The sequence below is a fragment of the Mugil cephalus genome, chromosome 8, assembly GCF_022458985.1.
Source record: "Mugil cephalus isolate CIBA_MC_2020 chromosome 8, CIBA_Mcephalus_1.1, whole genome shotgun sequence".
In the NCBI taxonomy this organism is placed as follows: Eukaryota; Metazoa; Chordata; class Actinopteri; order Mugiliformes; family Mugilidae; genus Mugil; species Mugil cephalus.
Genome location: NC_061777.1, coordinates 1,405,129 through 1,426,683, shown reverse-complemented (window position 1 = coordinate 1,426,683; position 21,555 = coordinate 1,405,129).

Genomic DNA, 21,555 nt, shown 5'->3' with positions numbered 1-21,555 from the left:
TATGTGGTTTATCCCAAACTAATGGTACGACCCAGGGGGCGTAAAACTGTCCCAAAGATAAAAGCTGGTTCTAAACCTAATACACTCGTCTAGTAATGAAAGTCAGCTTTGTACTGATACCTGAGACGTCTTGGTGACTGGTTTCTCTGAGGAGTCACATGAACAAAGATCACCAGAGGGAATATCAGGACTTTTATACATTCTACAATGAGCAAAATGATATAATTAGATGATGTTCAGGATAAATAAAACCTCCTGTAATGAAATAGAGAGTGGTCTGGTTCTATTTTACTAAAACCTTCAGAGAACATGTGAGCTTTGTGGTATCTGTAGAAACTCTTGGTCTAGGTCTAGTCCAGGTCCAGGTCTAGTCCAGGTCTGGTCCAGGTCTAGGTCTAGTCCAGGTCTAGTCCAGGTCTAGGTCTAGTCCAGGGGTTGATGGATGAGTTCAGAATGATGTAATTACCATCAGGTTGGTTTCTAGTCTCTAATCTAGAAGATATTTTAGTTAATCACTAACTAATCAGACTCAGTGTTACTGAAGTCTCACGTATCCGGGGCCAGGAACAAGTAGCTGATGTTTTTGGACATTTATTTTTGTCTTTTTAGACAAACCATGACATCCCAGGACCCTAGGGTTTAACAGGCGAACCACCCAGATTGTGGCCAATCATAAAAACCCAGACATCCTACAGATGCTCACATCTGGAAACTATGAAGAGTTTTATTATTATTATCATATGAGATGTTTGAATTCTTATGTCTGATTTGTTCTGAATAAAGTCACAAAGAGGCCTCTGGGTAATGAAGTTTAAGGGCCATAAAGACTGTGGACAACACGTCTCCACTTCCTCTCATTGGACAAACATCTTCCTACTTTGACTGATTATCCCATTATAATTTACACAACACTAAAACGTGACGATTCTCTAAACAAATGTGTGATGGTTTTTAACTGTTTAAAAAAAATGTAATATTTTCATGACGAAACTTCAAAATGTGTCTCATTAATGGCGGCGCCACTACAGATGCAATGCATGATGGGATATCGGATGGTCACTACTTTTTGCAATGCTCTATGGGAAATTTTGAGTCCCCTATGCAGGTCATATAATTTGATCACTAAAGCTTCTGAAACCACTATAAAATGGCATTTAGGGAGCAATTGTGGACACAGCTATAGTCTGATCAGTATGTTCCGTGGGCGGAGCCACAATATCGATGCCCCGCCCACACTTCCTCCAGTCTCACTTGCGTTTTGTTTAATTAATCCTACGCTTTGCTCCACCTCCACCAGTTACAAGGACATGTTGGATTATACCCTGAACGTATTTTAAAACTCTCACAGTCAAACAGGACAGCGTCTCTGAGTGGTTGGCATGGCAACCGGTGGCCGCCATTACGTCACATCCTGTTTCTATAGCCTCACTGCTGAAATTTGGGGCCCGCGGGGCAACTTATTACACTAGTAACTACGGTACTGATGTTTTGTCCCATGTTACTTTGCCTATTGCACTAAATATCTCATGGCTCAGGGTTTAATGATGTTCCACGTCCGTCTTCTGTTTTTCTTATTTAAAGAAGCCAGAGAATTGTTCAGTAATTTTTTGAACATAAATGTGAAGCATTACAGAAGAGGATTCGAAAAAATGTAGTTAAAGTGAATGAATTCTGACTTTTTTCTCAGAATTCTGACAGAGATTAAAGTCAGAATTTTGAGAAAAAAAGAAAATTCAGTTTTGTCCGTCCACTGGGAGGAATCTTTCCACCTAAAATGACAGAAACTGTACCTGAATAAAAAGTATGTGTCGTGTATTTTAGTGTTTTAATTTGGCATAAGCCCCGCCCACTAACAGGGAATGGGCGGGGCTTATATAGGCAATACTGCAGTCAGCCACCGGGGGGTGTTCCACACGCTTTGGCTTCACTTTAAGGAAAAGCGCCTCCATCCATCTTTACAGACTCGTACAAACGTCCTTTGGTTTTAGTGTCAAATCTGAAGAAAATGATTCCAAACACAAAGTAAAACCTGTTCAGGCGTCACTGAGCGCAGCAGCAAACAGTCTGAGCCGTGTTTTACATTCACACGGCGTCTCTGAGCCGGTTTGGGCGTGAGGCCGATGTTTGGGAGGCGGCGCCGTTAAACGGTGTAATTATCGCCGGTAAAAGGTGAAGCTGCAGACGGAGGCAGAGACCTGACGGCTGATCTCTCAGCGTTGACACAAAACTGCTGCTAATGAGAACTACAGCGGGTGATTTGTTTTGGTCTGTTCTACAACACAGATGGAAAGAGATGAACACACATCCACAGGGGAGGAAAACATCTCCCAACACAAAGGTCAGCGCGGAGCAGAAACCTCCGGAGGACGACAGGAAGTCGACAGAAAAACCACCAAATATTTCACGGCCGCACGCTTTCCTCACAAATTAACCAGAGATAAATAAAAACACTTCTCACAGACTGACACCTGATGTTTTCAAAGTGGGACATTTTTAAATCATCACACAGGTTTGTTCTTGAATTTTACACATTTTATCTGTTTCAGAAATCAAACTCTTTTCATCAAACGCTGAAGAAAAAGATTTTATTTCCTTTAAATGTGGAAAGTCTTTCATTTAATAATTTAAAAGTTTGAAAAGCTTAAAAGTCTTGTGATTATTAGTTTAGTCTCATGTTAATATTTCAGAGCTTTTTCTAGTTTCAGTTGTATTTTATTTTAATCATATCTTGTTTTTTTATTATCTTCATTCTAGGTTCCTGTTTCTGAAATTGTATTTTTTTATGTCTTTGTTAAGTTGTTGTTTTGAAATAAAGATTATTAGTATTAATAGTTTTATTATCTATAAACTGTTTGGCTCATTTCACGTCTTTAATGACCAACTGTGAAGCTCAAAAGTCTCGTCAACAAATATTTTTACTTAGAAAAACTGGTGCATCTGTCTAGATATTTAAAAGAGACATTTAGTAGATGATGATAATAATATCGTCGTTGAACAGATGTTGTTTCTACAATGACATTAAACTAAAGCTTAAATTTCCACCTTTAACCTCTTTGGTGTCGGGGTTTTGTGCATTTTTTAGGGGTAATTCAAGTTTTCTTTTCAAACCAGAAACAAAAACTGTGATTTCATTTGGATTTTTTATATATTTTTACATGAGCATTAGTCTTAATGTTTCTGCTGAGGTGATTTATCGTCCTTGATTGAAGCAGGAAGTCGTCTTATTTTATATATATTTAATTATATATCTATATATATTGATACTGATCTCATTTGAACTATTATTCCATTATTTTTAACTTATTATTTTAACATTTTACAGTGTGCATCAGTCTCTGTGTCTTATATATTTCTGTCAATCACAACGTGAAGCTCTTTGAATGGGATTCATTTGTTTTGAAGGGATTAATTGATTAATTGACTTCCTTGTCTTTCTGGTTTATTTTTCCATAGATTAAAGGACTAAAGGTAAATTATTTGTTTCATCTTTTTAATCTTAGTCTTAAACCCAGACTTTAAACACCAGGACGTAACCACAGGTTCTACGATGTGAGTCTTAAGTTTGTTTTAGATGTGAAATAAACTCAGAAACGTCATTCTCTGCCCCCCCTCCCTCTCTGAAACGTCTCAGCTGAGTCTATATTTTCTGTCTTCTGTTGTTTTTATTTTTTTTTCCAGGTGAGACGACGGACAGACGGACAAAACTAGCGCCTCCTTAAACGTCCAGCACCTCCGTTTGTCAGCCGAGATAACAAGACTGTCTGAACCCAGAGATGGAGGAGAGAGGGGGGGAGACGGGGGAGACGGGGGAGGCGGGGGAGGATAGAGAGGGAGAGAAAACGGTTGTAGGTTTTTAAATGGTCCGGAGGGATGTGTGTCGAGGAGCAGGAGGAGGAGGAGGAGGAGGAGGAGGAACACGGGGAAGCTCCCACAGCGACTGCTAGTTGTTATATTGGGGATCTGTTAGTGGATCAATGAAAAGAGAACGAAAGAAAGAAAGAGAAAGAGGGAGGGAGAGAGGCTGCGTGGAAAGATGACAGGCCTCATTACCACCAAACCTCAGACAGTGATGCCTCTGTGTGTGTGTGTGTGTGTGTGTGTGTGTTATCAGCGTTTGTGTGTGTGTGTTATCAGCGTTTGTGTGTGTGAACATTTCTCAAACAGCAGACGCCCTGTTTACATGAATAAGTATTTGTGTTTGTATGATTCTCTGTAGTTCATCATTCTTTATAACTGTGTGTGTGTGTGTGTGTGTGTGCCTGTGTGTGTGTGTGTGTGTGTGTGTGTGTGTGTGGGTGTGTGTGTGTGGGGTGTGTGTGTGTGTGTGTGTTTTGCTCCCTGAAGGCGTCTCTTGGATGGAGGATGATGGGACGGAGTTGTTTAAAGGTCAGCGGCAAACACTTCATCAGAAAACAGCTGAACCTGAGAACTAACAGTTAACCTGCACACAACCAACACACAACCAACACACAACCTGCACACAACCAACACACAACCAACACACAACCAACACACAACCGACACACAACCTGCACACAACCAACACACAACCGACACACAACCTGCACACAACCAACACACAACCTGCACACAACCAACACACAACCAACACACAACCAACACACAACCGACACACAACCTGCACACAACCAACACACAACCGACACACAACCTGCACACAACCAACACACAACCGACACACAACCTGCACACAACCTGCACACAACCAAACTACAACCTGCACACAACCAACACACAACCAACACACAACCTGCACACAACCAACACACAACCAACACACAACCTGCACACAACCAACACACAACATGCACAAAACCAACAACCAACACACACCCAACACACAACCAGCACACAACCAACACACAACATGCACAAAACCAACAACCAACACACAACATGCACACAACCAACACACAACATGCACACAACCAACACACAACCGACACACAACCTGCACACAACCTGCACACAACCTGCAAACCTGCACACAACACACGACCTGCACACAACCAACACACAACCAACACACAACCTGCATTCAACCTGCACACAACCAACACACAACATGCACAAAACCAACAACCAACACACACCCAACACACAACCAGCACACAACCAACACACAACATGCACAAAACCAACAACCAACACACAACCTGCACACAACCAACACACAACATGCACACAACCAACACACAACATGCACACAACCAACACACAACCGACACACAACCTGCACACAACCTGCAAACCTGCACACAACACACGACCTGCACACAACCAACACACAACCAACACACAACCTGCATTCAACCTGCACACAACCAACACACAACCAACACACAACCTGCACACAACTAACACACAACCTGCACACAACCAACACACAACCTGCACACAACCAACACACACCCAACACACAACCTGCACACAACCTGCACACAACCAACACACAACCAACACAAAACCTGCACACAACCAACACACAACCTGCACACAACCTGCATTCAACCAACACACAACCTGCACACAACCAACACACAACCAACACACAACATGCACAAAACCAACACACAACCTGCACACAACGACACACGATAAACCGACCAACAAGAGCGAAGCATCAGCTCTGAGAACGCACAACAGCGGTGTGATGGTGTTTGTCCTGCGACGTTGCTCTAGTCAGACTCCAGTCGGCAGCTTTTCACATCAAAGAACCAGAGAACAACTAATACTAGCTCCTCTTAGCTTCCTAGCCTCCCAGCTAACAGTAGCTCTTCCTAGCCTCCCAGCTAAGAGTAGCTCTTCTTAGCTTCCTAGCCTCCCAGCTAAGAGTAGCTCTTCCTAGCTTCCTAGCCTCCCAGCTAAGAGTAGCACGTCCTAGCTTCCTAGCCTCCCAGCTAAGAGTAGCACTTCCTAGCTTCCTAGCCTCCCAGCTAATAGCCACCACACAGTAAACTGCGGCTTCCTCCCACTACCCAAACACATGCTCGTTAGGTTCCCAGGTGATGCTAAATTGGCTGTGACCTCCCTCTAGAGGACAAGCAGGCAAGAAAACCAGGTGACCAGCCAACGTTTTAATGCACTTGCTGAAGTTACAGAGCTGTGCTTTTTAGAAAGAGGACATTTTGACTTCCAAAGGCCGAGGAGTTCAAACGGCAGCAGATTGTTTTACTTAAGAGCATTTTCCAAAGTTTTGTCATTGATTTTCAACCTTCCATGTGTGGATGGAGGAAACTCAGTCAATAAAAAAAAGCTCTCAGTTACAATAGAAACTCTCTCGATATGTTGAACAACCGACCCTAAAAAAAGAAACGGAGCAGCACTCTGGTATTTCACAACAACTATAGGATGAAATACCATGAACTTTTGTCCTGACATTCATGGTGCCCAGAGGGTGAACCTTGCTCACTCTGGTGACTCTAACTTTTCCTTCAGAACCACAAACAATGAAACATCTCAGCCGCTGCATCGATATATGGACCTCGTCAGGCTCTGTTTGGTTACCAGTGTGGTAACAGAGACACATCTGTGGCTATGCTAAGGCTAGATCTGTTCACATTTTGGCTAGGAAGAGCTACTATTAGCTGGGAAGCTAGGAAGAGCTACTATTAGCTTGGAAGCTAGGAAGAGCTACTATTAGCTGGGAGTTTAGGAAGAGCTACTATTAGCTGGGAGGCTAGGAAGAGCTACTATTAGCTGGGAAGCTAGGAAGAGCTACTATTAGCTGGGAGTCTAGGAAGAGCTACTATTAGCTGGGAGGCTAGGAAGAGCTACTATTGGCTGGGTAGCTAGGAAGTGCTACTATTAGCTGGGAGTCTAGGAAGAGCTACTATTAGCTAGGAGTTGAGGAAGAGCTTCTACTAGCTGGGAGTCTAGGAAGAGCTACTATTAGCTGGGAGTCTAGGAAGAGCTACTATTAGCTGGGAGTTGAGGAAGAGCTTCTACTAGCTGGGAGTCTAGGAAGACCTTCTATTAGCTGGGAAGCTAGGAAGAGCTACTATTAACTGGGAAGCTAGGAAGAGCTACTATTAGCTGGGAGTCTAGGAAGACCTACTATTAGCTGGGAAGCTAGGAAGAGCTACTATTAGCTGGGAGTCTAGGAAGAGCTATTATTAGCCGGGAAGCTAGGAAGATCTACTATTAGCTGGGACGCTAGGTAGAGCTACTATTAGCTGGGAGGCTAGGAAGAGCTGCTATTAGCTGGGAGTTGAGGAAGAGCTTCTACTAGCGGGAGTCGAGGAAGAGCTACTATTAGCTGGGAAGAGCAAATACTAGGTAGGAAGAGCCACTGTTAGCTAGGGGGCTAGGAAGTGCTACTATTAGCTAGGAAGCGCTACTATTAGCTGGGAAGAGCAAATACTAGCTAGGAAGTGCTACTATTAGCTAGGGTGCAAGGAGGAGCTGCTTTTAGTTGGAAAGAGCAACGTTTAGCTGTGAGGCTAACATGCTAAGAATAGTTACTATTACCTAGGAAGAGCAAATATTAGCTAGGTATAGCTACTATTAGCTGGGACGCTAGGTAGAGCTACTATTAGCTGGGAGGCTAGGTAGAGCTACTATTAGCTGGGAGGCTAGGTAGATCTACTATTAGCTGGGACGCTAGGAAGTGCTACTATTAGCTGGGAAGCTAGGAAGTGCTACTGTTAGCTGGGAAGAGCAAATACTAGCTAGGAAGTGCTACTATTAGCTAGGAAGCGCTACTATTAGCTAGGGTGCAAGGAGGAGCTGCTTTTAGTTGGAAAGAGCAACGATTAGCTGTGAGGCTAACATGCTAAGAGTAGTTACTATTAGCTAGGAAGAGCAAATATTAGCTAGGTATAGCTACTATTAGCTGGGACGCTAGGTAGAGCTACTATTAGCTGGGAGGCTAGGTAGCTAGCTGCAGCCATTCACACCTACGGACGGGAGATCTTTATCACCTCCTTCCCTCCTTCATCCTCCTCTCTGACTTCAATTAGAGGCAGGAATAATCATATTGACAGGGCTGACAGGTCGGGGCAGGAGAGCGGGAACATGAATAGTCACATGTGTCAAGGGCAGGGGGAGGAGGGGGTGAGGAGGAGGGGGTGAGGAGGAGGAGGGGGAGGCGCTCAGATATATCAGTGTGTCTTATTGTAGCTTTGATATTATGACAATGACACACAGTCAATTTAAATTCAGAATCGCTGGGGCCTCCAGCTCCAGTAAATGCCCAGGAATTAGTCTGCTGACATTTCTACACAGACATATTGACATCTAACAGTGTAGCAGGGTTCTGCGTTACACATCGTAGTAGGTGGAGCGGCACCGCGGGACCCGGCGCCGGGTTTATTCCACGCAACAGAGTCGCGCATGGACGTCTGGCAGGTGCACATTAAATAAGTGTCTGTGAACGGAAAGCTGTCAGATTATCATAAAGGTTCAAGACACGACACTTTTCCTCCTCTGACTCGGTTCTTAGGAGAATATGGGTCTGGATTTCATTATAAGTTGATATGTTTCTACTGGATTTACAGTTTAAGAACAAAAAAAGCTAAAAATGATGGTGCTTTAATATATGAACACAGAAAAGACAAAGAGAAGGAAATGAGAAACCAGTGGTTATTAGACTCATATAAAAGGAGATGGAGACTACGTCCTGGACCAGTGGTTTAGGTGGAGACTACGTCCTGGACCTACGTCCTGGACCAGTGGCTAAGATGGAGACTACGTCCTGGACCAGTGGTTTAGGTGGAGACTACTTCCTGGACCTACTTCCTGGACCAGGGGTTAAGGTGGAGACTACTTCCTGGACCAGTGGTTAAGGTGGAGACTACGTCCTGGACCTACGTCCTGGACCAGTGGTTAAGGTGGAGACTACGTCCTGGACCAGTGGTTAAGGTGGAGACTACTTCCTGGACCAGTGGTTTAGGTGGAGACTACGTCCTGGACCAGTGGTTTAGGTGGAGACTACATCTTGGACCAGTGGCTAAGGTGGAGGCTACTTCCTGGACCAGTGGATAAGGTGGAGACTACGTCCTCCTGCTCAAGGAAAGGACAACACAACATGTTCTCTTTCAGTTTTAGAATTTTTGCACATTTTTTAAAAGACATTTCCTTGAAATACAAAAAAAAAAAATGCACAGATCTGTACATGACTACCTCCAGTCCATCATCACATTAATACAAAAAGACATTTACTATGTATTTATGTTTATTTAGTGGAGGTCTGTTGAATTTCCCCATTTAAAAATACACAAATGAGCTTGTTAGACAATAACGAAGCACTAGCTAGGTACAGATTTCGTAGTTTTATATTAAAGGAACATCTGATTTTACTGCATGAAATAATTACCTTGACTGAGGTTTGGAAAGTTTCACTGATGTTGACGTGAGACTGGGAAACTTTCAAAATTTTTTGAAGTTAAAGTGGAAATTAACCTCCGAAAATAACAATAATAGAAAAAATACTTTAAGAAAATTATAAATGTTAAAAATAAAACAAATCTCCCAGCTAATAGTAGCCTTTCTTAGCTTCCTAGCTAATAGTAGCTCTTACCTTCCTAGCTAATAGTACCTCTTAGCTTCCTAGCTAATAGCAGCTCTTCTTAGCTTCCTAGCTAATAGCAGCTCTTCTTAGCTTCCTAGCTAATAGTAGCTCTTAGCTTCCTAGCTAATAGTAGCTCTTAGCTTCCTGGCTAATAGTACCTCTTAGCTTCCTGGCTAATAGTAGCTCTTAGCTTCCTAGCTAATAGTAGCTCTTAGCTTCCTGGCTAATAGTACCTCTTAGCTTCCTGGCTAATAGTAGCTCTTAGCTTCCTAGCTAATAGTAGCTCTTAGCTTCGTAGCCTCCCAGCTACATTTTGCCAGTCTTCTTAAAAGAACTCAACACGTTCTGGATGCTCCGTGACCTGGATGACTGAAAACCTTCATAGACTCAAATTGCATGAGCACATTTATGAACTGAAGCTAATATTTTGTTTTAATATTTTCACAGTTTCTCATTTATTTTCCTGTTGTTCTTAGATTTACTGTCAGAAGCTGGTTTTCTTTTAGCTTTGTTTGCATTCATGCATTACAAAGTTTCCCCCCACGGTATCTTTTATATTAAATTAAAGTATTCATTCTATTTACATTCAGACGTATATTCAAAGCCTGGTTTTCATGCTTTTTGCATTAAACCCAAATTCCTCTCTTTGTATGCATTTCCCCATTAACACCTAATTGTCTGGTAATTCCTCCTCGTATCTGTTTGCAGCCTCCACTTCTTCTCACGCCCACACATATTAAAAGCCATTTTCCTCCTCTGTTTTCTTTCTTAACTACATGCATTTCGCCATTAGAGGCTAATTTTCCGACAGCCCCTCTCCCATCTATATGCATTGCTGCGCCGAGGCCTAATTTTTCTACTTTTCTCTCTGCGCCTCCTCTCCCTCGCCAGCCTCCATCAGCTGAGGAGGAGCCCGGTCCGGGGGAAATCGTTAGAGCTCCTTCTCTTTAAATTGGGGAGGTGGACGGCAGGTGAACATCGCATTGATCGCCCTCTCAAGGCCTCTTTCTCCCCCCTTCATCCCTCTCTTGCGCATCCCTCACCACCAATTGTCTGGCCTTTATTCCCTCCCCCCTCCCTCCCCTCCCACCCCCACTCCTCCCCTCCTCACATCACTGCCAATTGCCGCCCATTTTTCCCCCGCTATCTCTTCCTTCTTCTTCTTCTTTTCTTCGGAAGCAAGCGGAGGTCACAAATTTACAAGAGGGAGTGTGGCGGGAGGGGGTGGGAGGGGTGGGAGGGGGGGGAGTGTCGCTGTCTATCTGTCTAACAACCACCATCATGGGGCGGAAAACCGAGATGCGGGAGGGTGGGCTGGAAGGTCCCGGGCAGCAGGGGGTTATGGGACAGAGGCGGTGGGTGGGAGTCGGACTGGAGTGGGGGGGTGAGGGGGGGTGAGGGGGGGTCGGAGTAAACATAGTGATGATTTCCCCTGAGTTTCGTTCGTCCCGACCGAGAGACGGAAAAAAAAGAGGAGGAAGAGGAAGAGAGGGAGAGAGAGAGAGAGAGAGAGCAGCTGCTGTCCTGTCACCGCTGGCAACTGTAGCCGGGGTGACACCTCCTCCTCCTCCTCCTCCTCCTCCTCCTCCTTACAACAAGCGAGAAAAGAGAGGGATGCTGCGAGAAAATCGAAACAGATATGCCACCAACACACACCAAACACCCTCAGCGGGCCCCTCTCATCGTCCAATTAGAGCCCGAACCGAGAGGAAGGGAGAGTTTCCTCTGTCACACATTATTTTATATTTAGTACTGCTGGATGTTTTGTTTTGTTTATTGTTTTGAATTAATGGCAGCGTGTGAAAACATTCTGTCATTTATTAAATCCACCATCGTGCATCAGCGACTCTGCGTAAAGGAAACTAAATAAAAAAGGTTTAGGAGGTGGTGGCGGAGGTCAGCAAGCTCCGTCGTTTTCCTTCTCGGTCAAATATCCCTTACATCACCTGGAGGTGTGTTCGGGGGGTCAGTGAACTGTTGGAAAACAAACGATGCTTCTACTAAGCCCCATGGCATGATGCTGCCACCGCCGTGCCTCGCTGTAGGGATGATATCCAGCTTTAAGTACCTGTGTTCACGCCCCCTGAGCGGCAAAAACATGGTGAAATGTATCAGTAAACACAGAGAGACCGGGAAAAATGTGGATTATCAGATCAAATTAAAGACAATTAGAGGGAGATCATTTCTACAGACATATATAAAGTACAAGAGACTCAGACTTGAGTAAAAGTAAAAGTATCAAAAAAAAAATAGAAAGTAGTAGTAAAAGTACTGCACTTAAGTGGAAGTACTAAAGTATTAAATTTTTTTATACTTAAGTATTGCAAGTCGTTTATTTCAGTCTTTACTACTGAAATACTGAAAGTAAAAGTACAAGTATTGTACAGGAAAGTACAAGATCAGTACATGTACATGGAGTCTATCAGTATCGTAAAACCAATTAAAGCTGTCAAAGGCCTCATACATATCCTACAAGCGTTTCCTCAGTCGGCTCCATTCACAAAATCCTACATGAAAGATGAGAACAAAATAATTTTACATGACCTGTTGTTGTAAACTGACGAAACATAACGTTAGAGAGAAGCTCCCAGCACCTGCATGTAATGATGTCATTAAACAAGATGGCCGCGTCCATGAAAGCTCTTGCCTTGACAAGATACGCAGTAACTTTGGTTGAAACTTGGTGTGTTCAATATTTGCATTTGAGTGCAGAATGAAATTAAAAACAAAAAAAATCTTGATATTAACTAACATAATTGCTGTAATATTAAACTAAATTAGGCTATTTAAGTTACACAAATTGTAAATAGAACAGAAAACGTGAACCAACTCATGAGTTTTAATTATTCACAGTGATGAAATCAGAAGGCAGAAGTTTATAAATACATTCAAAAGTGTTTTAATTGTTTATTTTAAATGTAGGAATAAAAATCCACCATTAATCCCAGTTTCCCATGATGCCGTTTGTCTGTGTTTTGGTTTTACCAGGCTATTGTTTTTAGCCGTTGTTAGCATAGTTCACATATAACACATGAAAATACTTATATTACATCGAAACAGCATTTTTACATGTGTATGTGGAAAAATACGACAGATTTAGTGCAACTACAACTAATCACAAGTGATAATAATGAAGTTAGCTAGCTAGTTAGCTAGCTAACTAGCTAGCTAACTAGCTAACGTTAGCTAGGCAATAATATTACTAATATTCACCAATAGTAACCACGTATTTGATATATAGTTTTGTATATATAAGCGTCTTGTTAGCTTGACGTTAGCTAGCTAGCTATCAAGCCTTACCTTGGCGTTTGTAGCTTAATTACTTTCTGGAGATGTAGCTGGAGTGATTCCTCCCTCACTGTTTGGTCCTGTTGAGGCTATACTTCCTCCCACCCCCCGAAAAAACCGCACCGCTCCAACATTCATGCCGGCCGGAAGTCGGCAGCTAGACAGTTTACCTAGCAACAGTTGCAGGATGTATGATTGGACGATGACCGTTAGGGGGCGGGGTTTCATGAAAGTTCTGCGCTAACGAGTAAAAGTGCGATAAAATAATAATACTCTTAATAATACTCACTTTACAGTGAAATAAAATGAAAGTGAAATACGAAATAAAATAAACATCACAACAATAATATATAACAGATCATCAAAAATAAGTAATTAAATAAACAAGAAGACGATTTTAGTTATTATACGTCTCTTCTCCTCTTCCACAGATCAGCCCTGTTGAGTAGTTGGTCTTTAATGGGACACAGGACTCATTGTGTGTTCACACTAACGGGAAAAGGAATGAGGTCATATGTGTCCCAGTCCACATGTGGACTGACACCGGATCAGTGTTCACACTAGTGGACGTTAATTAGGGGTCTGAAGGTGGACGTGGTGCTTTGAGTTTTGTTTAAAGTTCAGTTTGTGTCTCTACAGATCAGAGAATCTTTTTAAAAGGAATTTGAGAAACTCCAAATAGGCTTTTATATTTGTTGGGTTCAGATGTAGCATAGCTACAATATAGCTGCACACCTATATCAGCTCGTTAGCACGTTAGCATGAATAGTTACATGTTTTTCTGGCTATTTTTATTATTATTATTTTGCGAGATCTTCTTACTTAGACGATGAAAACATTGTTAAAGGTGCGTTAGAAGCACATTTCCCAGCCTTTCATCTGTTGTGATATTAGTGGAAATGAAAAGGCATAAAGACTAAACGCCACAGTTTTCCAGTACACTGAGGTTTGCTACTTTCATTTTTGCTTAACTCTCCATTTTGTCTTTGTCCAGCTCTCGCTTCGTTCTCCCTCTCCTCCTCATCTGTCCTTTTTCTCTCCTCCTCACCCCCCACCTCACCCCTGTCTCTACTCTCCCTCTGAAACTAATTAGCAGTGAAGGCCGGAGCAGAGGGAGGGAGCGAGGGAGAGGAGGGAGATATGAAGAACGAGAGGAGGGCTAAGAAACCAGAGGAGGAAGAGGAGGGGAAAAAAAAAAGAAGAAGATACTAAAAGTGGAAAATAGATCCATATTAGACGGTTTCAGCTCTGGTTTAACCCGCAGAGCTGCAAACAGCCACAAAACAGAAACGTGTTCTACTTGTTCTTCACTTTGGTTTTGTTCCTTCCGTGAATTTATCTTTGAATTTGCAAATGTTTTATTTGCTAAAATGAACAAAACCTTCTTCAGGGATCTTGGAACAATTTGAGTATTTTTGTTTTTGCTGTTGAATAAACAAATAACTCAATGAGAAGGTGCAGATGCATAGTTAGAGTTTTATTGTGGCGGGTATTATTATGATGATGATGGTATAAGAGGACATTGGCCAGAGAGGAGATCAGGGTGGAGGGACGGGCTGGATGTTTCCTGTTATACGTAGGTTGAAGGTCTCAGTTACTTTTGAACACCAATGTTTCTTTGAGAAGAAGTTTTTTTTTATTAACAACTTTCTTCAAAAATCATTGAACTGTATTAGTTTTTATATTAACATTCTGTTTTTCCTGTTAGCCTCATAAGTAAACGACACCATGAGAAGTTTATGCAAATTTCCTGGAGACTCATGGATATAAAAGTTTCACTGTGGCATTTATTATCATGGTGATGGTTTAAGAGGAAGGTGACGCAGCTATAAAGCTAAAAAACAAAAAAACTTGGTGTAGGGAGGAGGTTGGGGTGGAGGGACGGGTCAACAACATACGTTTGTTTGGTTCCTGTTATAGAACAAAAGTCTTAGTTACTCCTCAATACGACGAGCTGTGTTTCCATTACAGCTTTTGACAAAATAAAAGTGATATTTATGAAATTTTGATAAAGCGTGTGTTTCTATTGAATGGTGTTTTGCCAATCAGCTGTAATTCTGTTAACTTCTCATCACTCTGAGAAAGAAGGATTTTAAATGAACTGGTCACATGACCCGCTGCATCATCTCCAGGGATATGCTAAAAAAAGTTTTTCCATCACACTTTTGCAATAAACTTTTATATTGATACGTCTGAAAAACCACCTCATGAAAGCATAAAACAGTTTTAGCTTTAGATATTAGTGAGGGTTTTATTAGTTTTGCGCATTTCTATGGGGAATCGTTTCTTAAAGAATTTCTGGGAAGTTTTTAAAAAAATTTTTGATCTAATAATAATAACAATATTTAGTTATAGACGCTATAACCTACGTACGTAACTAACGGCGGAGTGATTCTGGTATCAGATCTAAACACTAGTCAGCACTGTCTTTTTAACTAGCTAGGTTTATTTTTGTTTCTACTTCCTGCTTCACTTTCAACGTGGTGACTGAAGCTTTCTCCACCAAAGTTTTTATCTCACAACCTCCTCAGTTAGTCTTTCCTCCATAGAAAGTATGCACTGATGTCACTTCCTCCTGGAGCCACGCCCCCTGATTGGCAAAAACACAGTGACATGTATCTGCAGAGAGACCGGGAAAAATGTGGATTATCAGATAAATTTAAGGAAAAATGGACTCAACAATGATCCATACGAACTAGTATGGATTTGTAAAAGTTTCAGTTAGTTTAAGTTAGTTTTAGGTCATTTCAGTTCTGATAAATGTAACTAAATAAAAGATGCTAACGCTAAGAACTTTACTGAGTAGTAACGTTAGCCATACGATACTGTAGCGTTAAAAGGACGACGAGGAGTGATCACAAATATTCAGTTAATTGTTTTATTGTCATTTATTGTTGGAAGTGAAATAGTTACTGTCGGACGTAACTACGATAAAACAACAACATCCACAAACTTATCTGACAGCCCTCAAACACGTAACTTAATCTCTGACTTGCTTTTCAAATCTGTTGGTTCAGTCAATCACACAACAGCTTTTCACTTTTTTTTTTTTAAATTAATTTTACAGTTTAGTTGCTATTAAAGCCTTTGATTCAAGCTAATGCTGCTAATCTCCATGTTCAACTGTCACTTTCTGTCAATCAGTGGCCGTAACCATGGAGACTTCAGCTTCGTGTGACGTCACATACACGCCCTCTATTGGAAATAAAGATGGAGAAACAGCCAAAAATACTGAAGAGGAAACACGCTACTACCAAGAGGAGCGATGCATGGACACGTCAAATAACTGAGACGTTTGTTCGAGCTGCCTGGGGGTTCCTGGTTCAGGTTTTGTTGTGACAGGTATTATTATGGCGATGGTATAAATGGAAGTTTGGGTAGAGAGCGGATGCAGCCCTCAACGCTCAATAACATCTGGTAGGTCATTTATCTTTAACCCCGACCGAGACGTTTTGTGCCTGGATCGAGTGCTGCAGAATGTGAGACACAGTCTTAGTGTAATGAGCTTCAGGCTCGTCTCAGCTTCAAACCGTTGGAAGTGAACATCCGATTCATCCGAGTGAACCACGGCCACTTTTAAGGTGGTTTATATCCCAGAGGTGTTTTCTTTCAGCTGCACCTGCTCCCAGTGTCTCGGAAAACGCTGCAGAGTTAGGAAAAAAGGGGGTCGACTGAAACTTTGTCAACCTCCACCATCAGCAGAGGAGAATCTAACAGAGTAAAGCAGGAGGAGGAGGAGGAGGAGGAGGAGGTCCGGCCTCTGGTGCTTCTATTCTCCTCCTGCTGGAAGCTGATTTTTCTGTCAGTAAACAGCTGATCGGCGGCGCCGTGTGGCGCTGAAATGGATCGATAACATTATGCAGAGCAAGAATAAATATATAAAGAGGAATGTTGGCAAGAAGGAGGAGGAGGAGGTGGTGAGAGGAGGAGGTGAGAGGAGGAGGTGAGAGGAAATCAATGCTGGAGCTGAACAAACTCTGTCAACAAACGTGTAAATAATCATCCAGAGTTCCTGTTCGCTCTTTGATGCAATAAACAGAACGTACATGCATCTAAAATCAGACGCACATATGCACACGTGGAGATGTTTAAGTTATACTTTATTTTAAGAAAATTAAATTTAGGACTGGATTTAATTTTAAACAGCTCCATCGGCGATTAGCCGTCTAGTGAGTGACTGACATATCTGTGCCACGTAAAGACATGTACAGTTATGTAAAACAACGTAAAGACGTATAAAGCAACATAAAGATATGTAAAGATATGTAAAGACACGTAAAGACATGTAAAGCTACGTTAAGATATGTAAATATACGCAAAGACACATAAAGACATGTAAAGCTACGTTAAGATATGTAAATATACGCAAAGACATGTAAAGACATGTACGGATATGTAAAACAACGTAAAGACACGTAATATATATGTAAATATACGTAAAGATATGTGAAGTCACGTAAAGACACGTAAAGATATGTAGATATGTAAATATACATATATACGTATATAGATATGTAAAGGAACGCAAAGATATGTAAAGCTACGTATTACCTGGACTTGTCACACCCTCCTCCTCCCTCCTCCAATAAAATGGTAAAAGAGTTGCACATGAGTGTAGCTGATGCTAAAAAAAAAAGCTAGCAACCTGATAAAAACTCTCCCCGTGTAGAGAATGATAAATTAGCTCGACTGTTTTAGCTCCAGGCTACGAATATGTGTATTTCTGCTGTAAAGTGTTTATCATGGAGCTCTAGGAAGATTCACTCGGTTTAACAGCCAGCCTCTAGTGGACGTTAGCGGAACCGCAATTTCTACTTTTTTTTAGATTTTTTAAGTCACTGTAACTAACACGTTGTTTTATTGTGTAGACTGTATGGAGATGGATGGAACTGTTCCTCTAAAGTGAAGCCGAAGCAAGTAGAGCTCCCCCTGGTGGCTGGAGGCTGCAGTATAGGTCATAAGCTCCACCTCCTCTATGTTAGTGGGCGGGACTTGAGCCAAACTAAAACACTGAAATACAAATAATTAATTTTGTTTTCTTGGGTTTTTGAAGGATGGTTTCTGTCATTGTAGTAAGTTAATGTAGCGCTGACGAATTTTCAAATGCCAATTTTTAGCTTAGTTACTTGACGCTATAGAAACAGGATGTGACACCAACATGACTACAAGTTGCCATGCCAACCACTCCATAAAATTAAATCAAATTTAAATAAAAATTTAAGAGAATTATGGGATATCACGTAAAGACAAGACTTTATACAAGTTACAGCTCATTCGTTAAACACATTTCAATGGAAACGACGAGCAACTGGAAAATTCAAGAAGGGTTTTTATTTTGTGAAAAGCTTTTTTTTTTTTTTTTTAAATCACATCTCAGCTTTTTTTTGTGTAGTTAAACCCAGAACCACCAACAAAGAGTGGGATGGATGGATTTTTTGTCCTCCTCCATCTCTCTTATTGTTTTCACACACCAGTAGGACGCGATGCTCCAGTGAATGGCCTCAACACCCCGCGGACACAACAGGGTTCGTGGAGGCGTTTGTCTTTTTCTGCACTTCCTTTAAAAACTGATAAATAATATGAAAGAGTTCAGTTCCTTAAAATGTAAATCCTAAGATGTTTATATCAGCGTGAAGACTTATAGGTTTAAGGAACGAGCCTGGAAGTCGATGAAGTGATGGAGGCTGAATGTTTGTTGTGTGATCTTTACTCAGCGGGAGGTCTGACACACACACACACACACACACACACACACACACAGTGAAACACACACACACACACACACACAGTGAAACACACACACACACTCAGTGATAAATGCGGCGCTGGCAGCAGATCAATGACGGCGAACTTTGGTTGAGCAAACAGGATCCATAAAGAGGACTAACTTGTTTTTCTATCACTCCATCTCCACCTCCTTTATTTCTTCCTTTTTTTTTGTCCTCCTCAGTCGGGGTTTTCAGTCGCTCTCTTTTCCCGTTTCACCTCATCTCGTCTTTCTCGTTTTTCTTTTATGTCTTTCACTCCGTCCTCCCTCCTTTTTTACCTTTTCTTCCGTCTCTCTTTCCTTTTCCATCAACATAACATACGATGTGACACTGATGCTTCTGTCCTGTTCGTCCGTTTTAACGCATCCTTTGTAAAATATATTTATATATTTCTTTTATATTATAGTTTATGTTTCCAGTTCTCTGTACATAAAACCTTTCGCATTATTTCGTATAAACTTTGTCTCTGCACTGATAAAGAGAATAATGACAATAAAGGCCTTTCTATTCTATTCTATTCTATTCTATTCTATTCTATTCTATTCTATTCTCAAACTTTATGTACAAAGCTCGTTTAAGACGACAGCAGCTAGTTAGAGACTAAGAGAAATAAAAACATGATAAAAAAAATATCTTTTAAAACAACCAATCAATAAAAAAGAAAAACAATAAATACAAATATTAAAAACATTTAAATAAATGATGGTAAAAACAGTAAAATAATTAAAACTATAACACTTATAGCGCGTCTCTTGTGTCTCATTTTTATTTCTATTTTATTTCATTTTTTCCTCCAATTCATCGTGTCTTTAATTTCTCTCATCCTCTCGTTTTATTTTCTCCGTTATTATTATCTTTCCTTCCTCCTCCAGTTTTCTTTCTCCTTTTATTTATTTTATTTTCGTGTCGTGTCTTATTTGCATTCTCATGTGTCTTTTAATTAAATTCTATTTATTTTATTTTACTATTATTTATAATAATGTGATATATCCACTCCTCCAACTCTTTTCCTCTCTTCCACATCTCTTCTATCTTTTTGTCGTCTTTTAATTATATTATTTCTATTTTCTTTCCATCCTCAGACCCTTAAAAGCTCAGATCCAGAGTTTTCGCTGCAGTGACGACGTGTCATTAAAGTTTTTTTTATTTTTATTTATTTTTTTGCTGCAGATTCGAGGACGACCTGAAGAGTGAAGAACGACAAATAACTGTTCATCCGTTCATCCGTCTCCTCCCTCTGTTCTTTCTCTATTTTCTGCTTTGATGACTCTGTCCACACTCAGAGGAGAAACCGCTGAGATGCAGCTTCAAAGGAGCCTCCTCCTCCTCCTCCTCCTCCTCCTCCTCCTCCTCCTCCTCCTCCGTCCTCACTCCTTTTCCTTAAACCTCCTTCATCATCTCCTCCTTCAGTTTTCTCATTCTTTCTAAGATATTTCTCTTTTTTCCTTCCTCCTCCTTATTTTCTTACTCTTCCTCCTTTGATGATTTGCTCCATGTCCTCCTTCCTCTGCTCCTCTGTCTTTCCTCCTCTTCACCTCCTCGTCTTAATTTTTATTCCCCTCCTCTCATTCTTTCCATCATCCTTCTTTTCAGTTTCCTCCTCCATCCATCCACTTTCTTTCCTTTCCCGTCTCCTCTTCTTCCTCTTTCCTCCTTCCCCTTCTCACTTCCTCTTTCGTCTTCCCTCCTCCTCCTCCTCCTCCTCCTCCTCCCCATCCGTCCGTCAGATATTGTTTAAAAAGCGAAGCTGCAGTTTGATGGTTAAAACGCTGGCAAATCGATACCTTCACACATGACAGGACGGAGAGAGGGAGGGAGGGAGGGAGGAAAAATAACAAGCTGACAACGAGGAGGAGGAGGAGGAGGAGGAGGAGGAGGCTCCTTATTCCTTATTTCCACGGGCTGAGATGGATGGAGAGCAGAGGGACGAGTGTGTCTCCTTCTATTTGCACTCCATTTCTTTTTATCTTTATTTTTTCCCTCATGTCACCCTCTTCCTCCTCCTCTTCCTCCTCCTCCTCCTCCTTTTTATTCATAATTTGAGTGTGTGTATATGTTTGTTCGGACACAATGTGTTCATGTAGAAGTGTGTTTTCTAATGTTTTATTTTATTTTATTTACTGCTCTGTATAGTGTACAGAGCTGACAGAGGTTGATAGAGGAGTAATAGGTGAGTAACCAGCTGTTATGGAAATTAGTGCCACCACTAATTTCTAGTTTTTGATGGTTTTACCCACAGAGTTTTCCAGAGTTTCCGGCAACAGACCCAGAAGTAACAAAGTAAACCCGACAATAATTATGTAGACCCGGAAGTAAGGAAATACACGAGGAAATAAACAAGGAAGTACACCCGGAAAGTAACGAAGTGAACCTCGAAGAAGAGCCGAAAGTAATAAGGTAAACCCGGAAGTATGGAAGTAAACTCGGAAGTAACAAAGTGAACCCGGAAATAACGGGGTAGACCCGGATGTAATGAAGTACACCAGGAAGTAAAAAATAGGAAGCAAACTCGGAAGTAAACAAGCACGTAAACAAGAAGTAAAGATGCAAACCTGGAAGTAAAACCTGAAGCAAACTGGAAGTAAACCTGGAAGTAAACAAGGACGTTAACCAGGAATTAAGGAAGTAAACCCGGAAGTGAACAAGGAAGTAAAGGAGGTAATGGATGAAGTAAACAAGGAAATTAACAAGGACATAAACATTGAGATTAAGGAGGAAGTAAGAAATAAATCTGGAAGTAAACAAAGAAGTAAAGATGAAAGTGAGGAAGTAAACAGGAAGTAAAGGAGGAAGTAAGGAATTAATCATGAAAGTAAACCTGGACGTAAACAAGAAAGTAAGGAAGTGAAAGCGGAAGTAAATGTGGAAGGAAGTAAAGAAGGAAATAAAGGAGGAAGCAAGGAAGTAAAATAGGTAAACAAGGAAGTAAGAGAAAGTAAACGAGGAAGTGAGGAAGTAAAGAAGGAA